Source organism: Gadus macrocephalus, chromosome 8, assembly GCF_031168955.1.
Source record: "Gadus macrocephalus chromosome 8, ASM3116895v1".
NCBI classification, from domain to species: Eukaryota; Metazoa; Chordata; class Actinopteri; order Gadiformes; family Gadidae; genus Gadus; species Gadus macrocephalus.
The window spans coordinates 14,922,786-14,932,080 of record NC_082389.1 but is presented as its reverse complement, the minus strand read 5'-3'; positions in this window follow the sequence as shown (position 1 = coordinate 14,932,080).

The following is a 9,295-nucleotide window of genomic DNA, read 5'->3' as shown; positions in this document are numbered from 1 at the left end:
AGGGGAACACGTTTTGACCTGCCCCAGTGGCGTTGACAGTTAACCCTCCCCCGGTGAACTTCATTAACTTTAATCACACCATTAGCCTAATGATGTCACCATTAAACTTTTTGTTGACACTAAGCTTTACAAGATGAAGTAAATCTCTACTGTGTAATCGCTTACATGAAACCTTTACAAATCTTTCACTTTTTTCTCCTTTTACAATGTCTTAATCACACACACACACACACACACACACACACACACACACACACACACACACACACACACACACACACACACACACACACACACACACACACACACACACAGTAGTCTAGTGTGTGTTTCTTTCACGAAATAAATAGGGGGAGGGGGAAGGAGTAAAAACTTTAAGAATCAAAGCAGGTAAACACTTGAACTAGAATCCCCGAATAAATACATACAACAGGAGGAATATTATCACACGTATAACCCAGACAGTTAGCAAAATAACTGCAAACAGGGGCGGAAACTAGGGAACTAGGGAACCGACAGCGATATATTGATGCACTTCTTATGACAAATGTACTTATTGTAAGTCGCTTTGGATAAAAGCGTCTGCTAAATCCCCTAAATGTAAATGTAAATGTAACTTTTAAATGAAATGGAACACAGGTGAATACAATAAGTAATCAACAGAGGGGACACACATTTTAACAACAATGGCACTGGATAAACAAGTGCATGAGTTGGAGCAGAATTGGGAGACATACACGCACAAACACACCCACACATAAGCACACACACACACATACCCACACACACACAAACACACACACACACACACTTCCATACACACACAAACACATCATGAAAACACACATGTACATACAAACACACTTGCCCATGCACGCAGAACACTCATTCTCACATGAATTCTCTCACACACACACACACACACACACACACACACACAAACACACACACACACACACACACACACACACACACACACACACACACACACACACACACACACACACACACACACACACACACACACTAACCCTAACCCTAACACCTTGGGTGTCTTGAAAGGCGCCTCTAAATTAAATGTATTATTATTATTACACCACACACACACACACACACACACACACACACACACACACACACACACACACACACACACACATGTACACACACACACACACTTAAACACTTAAACAAAAACAAACGCCAACACATATACACAGTGCAGAGTTGCAATTTTGTCTTTCATTCAAGAAATAAAACGACATTCACACATTCTTCATTTTATTGTGTCCATTCTACATTTATCGAACCTTTACACTCTTCAACTCAAAACAGCGGTAAAAAATATATAGAATGCTGATGCCAGCTTTGCACCGTATCATTTTCTCCAGGCTGCGATATGCGATACTATACAACAGGCAGTATTCCTACATGAGAATATTTCTCACTTGTTTTTTTGTCACGTCGTAGCAAGGGGAACCGCTATAAGAGTGTGTTTGATGGTGTCACTCCTCGGGGAGATGCCTTGGCATTTCAAAAAGCGCTGGGAGAGGAAAATGCCACACGACATCATCACAGTGACAAACAGAAACAGGACTGGTGCTGTCCTGTTAGAACCGGCCATGGCCAGAGAGACAGCTAGAGAGAGAGGGACATAGAGAGAGAGAGAGAGAGAGAGAGAGAGAGAGAGAGAGAGAGAGAGAGAGAGAGAGAGAGAGAGAGAGAGAGAGAGAGAGAGAGAGAGGGACAGAGAGAGAGAGATAGAGCGAGTGAGAGGGGGGGGGGGAGAGAGGGAGAGAGAGCTACACACAGAATAAGGGAGAGAAATAGGGAGAGCTACACACATCGTTAGGGAGAGAGAAAGAGAGAGAAAGGAAAGGTAGAATGGAGAGAAGGTGAGATGGAGAGAGACAGAGAGAGATCAGAGAGACAGTTACTAAGACAAATTCACACGTATAGAGAGAGATAGATACAAAGAGAGGTACATAGACAAGCAGACAGAGAGCTTAACACATAAATAGACGCATTTAGACAGAAAGGGAGCGAAAAACAGACAAAGTGAGAAGAAAAGAGGTGAGCTTGAGAAGAAGAGACAGGGAGAGAAACATTATCATTGGTGATCATTCATCTATCTTTGTATCTTTTCATCTAGGGAGGCGGACATTTCTGAATTAATTTGGCAATGCTCTATAATTAGTTCCCCCCCAAGTTGATAGCTATAGAGCGTCTAAACAGGGGACTTCATATCAGGTAACACAAGCTGACAATTCGCTACATAAGAGCCCAGTGTTCCGTCTCTGTAATTGCCTACTGATCAGCTCCCAGTTTTTAGACGTTAAGAACATTTAATGCTTGTGCCTGCTGACTGTAAATGTTGAAATAAGCAAATGTTACACTTAAACAGTTTGCTGAGATCAAGGGAAGCAAGCTTCTTTTCCATGCAGCCCAACCAAACCACTGTTTTTCTGCATGGTCTTTTTGGTCTACTTTCTTTTGCTGTGAAGTGTAACACATGTGGCGGGTTAGTCTTAAAATGCCACTGCCTGTGTCTTATGTCTTTGACCTTTTTTTTATTTCCTTCCTCCTTTTTTTAAGTGTTTGTGTGTGTGTGTGTGTGTGTGTGTGTGTGTGTGTGTGTGTGTGTGTGTGTGTGTGTGTGTGTGTGTGTGTGTGTGTGTGTGTGTGTGTGTGTGTGTGTGTGTTCAACTGTTTGTGTAGGTATATGTCTTGGTGCTAATGTCTGGGTCAATGTGTCCAAAGATCTTGTCTCTTTTTGTGTGTATGTGCTTATGTGTGTGTGTGTGTGTGTGTGTGTGTGTGTGTGTGTGTGTGTTTTTGTGTGCCAACGCCCAAGTATTTGTGTTTGCGTTACCATATGCATGTGTATGTGTGTGTGAGTGTGTGTGTAAATACAGTACTGTTTGTGTGCGTGTATAATCCATTATTATGCATAATCCTTCATGTGTCTGCCATGGTCCAACATGGGGCCATAGGTCGGTCAGGCAGTATTCTGAGTCAGAGTGTCTGACTTGGCCCTGCGCTGTCTGTGCTGCGATGGGGATGGTGTAATTAAGGCGTAGTAAAGCCGGCACGGCACAGGTTTTCTCCGGGGGCTGGCGGCATTGAAGTTTTATTGGCTTTGACCATGAAAGGTCTCCTAATGAGGACCAGGACACTGGGAGACGACAGGGGGAAGAGCGGGAGAGAGGAGGGCTGGGTCGGACGGGGGACGCAACATGGGACGGGGGAGAGGGGGGGGAATGGGGGAGAAGGGGGGAACGGGGGGAGAGGGATGGATGAGAAGTGGATGTGGGGTTGAGGTTGGAGGGTGGATGGGGGGTTTAAAGTGAGCTGACGTCACCAGCTTAATGTGGGCATGCATCTGTTTGTTTGTGTGTGCGTGTTGAGTGTACAATTGTGTGTGTGTGTGTGTGTGTGTGTGTGTGTGTGTGTGTGTGTGTGTGTGTGTGTGTGTGTGTGTGTGTGTGTGTGTACCGCATGCGTGTGTGTGTGTGTGTGTGTGTTTGTGTGTGCGTGGTGCATGTGCGGTAATTACGGGATAGTCATCTTCAGGGGCAAGCTTTCTGGGTTGGTGTGGGAGGTGGGGGGAGATGACACTGTAACTGCCCAAATGCTGCTCAACACAGTTGTTGGGCCGTACTCCGTAACGCCATAACACTCTCACCCAGATGGTGAGGGTCCTGAGGGGTACTGTGGGGGCTGGTGAAGGCACAGAGGCCTGCAGATGCACACAGGTGTTTGTGTGTATGTGTGTTTGTGAGTGCGTGATTGTGTGTGTGTGTGTGTGTGTGTGTGTGTGTGTGTGTGTGTGTGTGTGTGTGTGTGTGTGTGTGTGTGTGTGTGTGTGTGTGTGTGTGTGTCGCTGTGTTTGTGTGTGTGGGTGTGTGCATTTGTGCATTTGTTTATGTGTGTGTGTGTGTGTGTGTGTGTGTGTGTGTGTGTTTCTGTGTGAGTGTGTGCGTGTGTGTGAGTGCATGTGTGTGGGTAGGTGCGTATTCGTTTGCATGTGTGTGTGTGTGCATGCGTATGCAAAAAGCAATCTCTTATTGAGATTGTTATTGAGATTACTGTTTTGAAGGTCATTTAACAGATTGAACGAATTCTACCCTCCATGCTGCGTCAACGGCACTTACATTATAGGATATATATACATAGTGTATAAAGCCTGTTGTACACCCACATTCACGCACACAGCCTACCCGTGTGTGCACACACCAACCCACACACGGTCACACATGTATAAACAGAGCCCCGTAGATCCTAGAGAAATCAGCTATGGAACAGCGGTCAATTTACAAGCTTTCAGTGTGCCGGTCTACAGCTGAGCCTTAATGGCGTTGCTTTGCAAACACAAATGTGCTGCTTTGACAGATTTAATCAGCCTCAGAATAAGATCACAAATGTCCTTCCTCTCCAGAGGAGCCAGCCTCTCGTCTTAGGCTCATGCAGATAGCATTGATTCTGTCCCCTCAACACGCTTTATGCCCGCCATTAGACCGAGTTCAGTACATTCACAACCGTGTTTCAGCGGGTACACATTACTCACTCACGGTATCTCGCTTCTGCCTTTTCTCTCATCTCCCTTTCATCGTGGATTCCATTTACTCTCCCTTTTTATTTCTCCATCTGTCTCTGTCGTTCACTGTCCTCTGTCGATCTCTCGCGTTCGTTCGACATTCACCCAAAACGCTTGCCTTTATCACCCCTCTCACTCACTCCTCCACGGTGAGACGTTATCCAAGGGCTTGTGGCTGCACTCAGGACGGCTCACACAACACAACGAAACAACAGAAACATTGTTGTTTTCTGCTCTACTTGCGTCGGGCCCTCTTCCAGCTTGTCTTCTCTCTTGCACTGCAGCATCATCCCCTTGATCACGTATGCCGGGCGTCTGTCTCTCCCTCCTTGTTCAAACACAGGCTCCTGCAAACACCAGCCAGCAGACGAGCAGGCTCACCCCAGCACTCCCACACAGCCACCTTCCCCTTCCTCCTCGGCCCGGAGGAGACAAGAGGCTGACAAATGGTGTGGAAATGTTGATGACACAGGAAGAAAAGAAAAAAAGGTAACAAGGCAGGATGTATGGGGTGAGACGGAAAAAAGGCGGGAGGCAGGGAGCGAGAAAATGGGGGGGAAACGATAACGATGAAATATAAGAAGAAAGAAGCGGGAAGGAAGAGTAGGGAGGGAGGCAGAGGGAGAGCACCACATCAGGAGAGAACTGGGTTAGGGAAAACTAAGGAGGGAAAGCTGAAGGAATAAATGTACCTCCCATACAATGAAAAGGAAAGAAAAGAAAATGCTCAAACTTAATGGAGATGAACCAGAAGCCAACAAATTGAGTTCCTAGAAGGCTCCCAGGGGTTGTCTTTTTTGGCAGCCATTATTGCGGATGTGATACACCCCCCGCGGTGAGCTGGGATATTTCCTTGTCTCCCCCTGCCAGTCCACTGGCACCGCTTCTGTTTGGTAATTACTACTTCGGGCGCATTCCAATCTTCTCCCATTGTGGACCCTCAAGTGCAGATTTTTCTCTTCTCTGTCTTTTTACTTTTCTTCAACGGCGGGCATGGATCTAGTTTTAATAGAATGGAGTGTAACACGGGTATTGTCTACTTGAGTTTGATTAATGACATTTAAATGTATGGTTTTTCCATATCCGTGCATGTCCAGCAGCCTGTGCATCGCGGCGGCGCACTGCGCGCTGACTTTATCCACCAGGAGCTGAACCGTGGTGGAGGCAAAATCAGTCGCCCTTTGTTCAATCAGCTTGTTCAGTCGGCCCTCGCACGGAGCCACATTTACAATGGGACTTCCGACATGCGTCACTGGCGTCAGAGAAGATACGGAGGAAGTGTATTTTGTCTTTTATTAATGTAGTTCAAAGGAAATATTTGAAATCCGCCTGCACCGTTTCACCATTGCATTTAGTTCATTTTGAGTTCCCCCGTGCATGTGTCAATGACAATGTCAATGAAGGGGGGGAGCTGACTTTGTATCGGTCAATTGTTAGATGGTTCAGATGGTGAAGGCATCCCCCCCCCCCCCCCCCCCGTTGAAGACGACGGGTGGTGTCTCTGTGTGGTTCCCAGCCCCTCTACCCTTCATTATTTTACCACTGCCACTGCGACTATCCACACATAGCTCCAGCGCTCCCAATACCACCCCCCCCCCCTGTACTCTGTGCTCTCTTTCCCATCAGCCCAACAGACCACCACCGCCAATCCACCACCACCTTGTGTCCACTCATTTTTCAATTTTAACGAGCGAGATTGCATTAGACTAGTCACACGCACACGCAGATATGCACACGCACACATGGTGCTGAGGTCCAGCACGGTTTTGATTTCAACCTTGGAAGGAGCTGAACAAAACCTCCTGGTGCTCCGGAGCACCTGATTGGCCCGTCGTCCTCGGGCACTGCCCCCACCCTCCCGCTGGTACCCATGAAGTAATCCATTGTTTACCTTTGCTCTTGAGCCATTCCGCTGGTGTCCAGATTCCATTCTCCATCAGTTCCAGATAAGGGTCAGGACTTTCTCTGGCTTTTTCTTGCTCTTACATTTTCTACAGCAGAATATTCGCTGCATGCTCGCTGTCCTATAGCCTCAGGAAGAAAAAACAGAGACACGACTGGGATGGGTTAACAACATAGTCTGGGGCTACGTTTAGCTGGATAAAAAGCCATTCTACTGATATTAGTGATGTGAGAAGTGGAATGGCACCCATGGGAGCACTCACGTTCAGAACCTACTTTCTTTTCTCATGGGCAATGATTAAGCCTAGATTTAGACCACTATCTTGTTTTCGTGTTACTCAAAGATTCAGGTCATGTCAGACCACTAGCGTGTGAACTTATGAACTGACTTGTATGCAGCCCATTTGAATCTGAATTGAGACTGTAGGCACTGGATTGGAAGTTTTATCCAGGATCATTAAAGCATTTAAACTATCATCAGCATTTAAAAAAGATGGCATGCTACCATTCTTTCATGAGGTTCACCATTTTATCGAAACGCAATAAGTGGCTATAGAATTATATGTTTTCCTTCTGCTGGAATGTGAATCGGAAACTTCCATTGGGTGATTTTTCCAAACGTGCTTTGATCGACATGCAGCCCGAGTAGTTGGCATAGTTTCCCCAAACGCATCCCCCCCCCCCCTTCCCTATATGGCTCTGACCATCCAGAGAGATGCAGCTAATATGGGGAAATCGCCATTTACATGGATTGGCAACCTCAGCGTTCCTCCGTGCACGCCGTTGTGAGCGCGACTATAAAACAAATCGAGGCGGTAAATCTGTCAGATGGGGAAACAAGTCTTTCTTCTGGTAGGGTTTCAAATGAAGCTGTAATGCAGCGCCTCCATTTCCTTCAAGAGGGGGGTTGGGAGAGCAAGAGAGAGAAAGCGAGAGAGAAAGAAAGATACAGAGGGTGTGAGAGAGAACGTGCCGCATACCTCTCTCTCATTGATTTACTGTACAGGGCCTACTTGCCTGGAACGTCATTTTAAACCAATAAATGCAACAAAGTGCTTGTAGTTGGGATGTGAAATTACAGACAAGATACTTTATGCCTCTCGCATTCTGTCTTTTTATTGGCTCAGTGTGGAAGGAAAGAGCTTGTTATTCCACTCCTACAGAGGGAAAATGACAATAGGTTCAACATTACCATCTCGTCAGAAAACCAGAACCCATACCGAAATGAACACTCGGCTTACGTCCTGGTCGTAAATCATTTAGTTTGGAGATTTTTTACACGTAGAAGACGAAACACCCGGTAATGAGGACATATAAGATGATGCCTTTCGATTAGATCTTTTTCAAGGGCTCACTAGCTGTGTCCGGCCCAGGGTTTAATGAAGGAGCCAGTGACTCGGGGAACTTGTAGCCTGTTAAACTAAACGAGCTTACAGTTTGAGCCCGTACATATGTTACCATAAAGCCAACACATGGCATTTATCAACATCCTCAAAGGTAATTGATCTCTCTTTTCCTGCCTTGAAGTGACACTTGTTTGTGTTTATATGGATTTTTTTTATATTTACGAATGTTGAAGGTGTTACTTGAGAAGTTGTGCTTAAGGGGGCTTATTGGATGGACAGTTGGGAGGAACCTCATATATCATTGACTTCGAATTATGATGGGAAGTTCAATTGGGGTGTGGTAAATATATGTATTTATGTGCATGCGTGTGTGTTTTGCGGAAGTCGTACATCAAAACTTCCCTTGGATTCAAGTCATCCAGACGTCCTCATTAGCCCTGTTATTTCCACTGCCACTATATATGTTAATGTGTCTTGGTTTAACATAGCGATTCCACTCTTGCCTATACTAATTACCCAATGCATGTTCTTTATGAGTGATTTTATCGCTGTTGTGCATAGGACGTGTGTCATTTTAGACCGTCAAGGTGTTTACCAGCTCGCCAAATTATGCAATAACGCTTTGTTTTCACTTGTTTCCGTACGGGCTGCTTCCACTGATTGAAAATGAACATATAAGGTTTACAGAAACATTGTACATGGGTGCCTACCTTACTGAAGTAAGTCAGGGAACGTTGTGTGGATGTGCAGGTGGTTTATCACTGTCTGTAAGGGGTAGGCAGGAAAGACATGGCTCTAAGGACCCAATTAAAAGACAGGTGAGTCATTGGCAGGTGTTTTCAATTACTGCTCACCTGCTCATTAGAAAAATGGCATTTGTTTGACCCAAGGGATCGAGCTTCCTGAAGAAAGCATTAGATCACAGGATGACGAATCGCAGTTTTTGTGTAAAGTGTGAATAAACTGTGTGCCTCGAGCTGTTTATCCTGCACTTCCATTCGTCTCCCCTTCACATAATTGTTCAGAAAAGTATAAGCAATCAGCCAATAGTGGAATGCATACTAATACCACCATCATCATCATCATCCTCAACATTCCCAATGCTATCCTCATCATCATCATCATCATCATCACCACCACCATCAATACCACTTCCCTCAAGTGGGGACATTTTAGTGACCATGGTGCGTGAGTGTGTGTGTACACACTTGCGTGTGTGTGCTCTTGTGCACTTGCATGTGAGTGTGTGCGTGTGTGTGTGTGGGTGTGTGCATGCGTGCGAGCGAGAGACAGCATTGATTTCAGCCCCCCTTTGAAGGCCTTTGAAGAGTGGAGCCATGGGACAGAGGCTGGCCTCCCCGATCCCCCATCGCCGACGGTCAATGGCACGCCTGTCTAGGCGCTCAATCATTCATCCCTACAGTCCCACACTTGTGACTGTGTGTGTGTG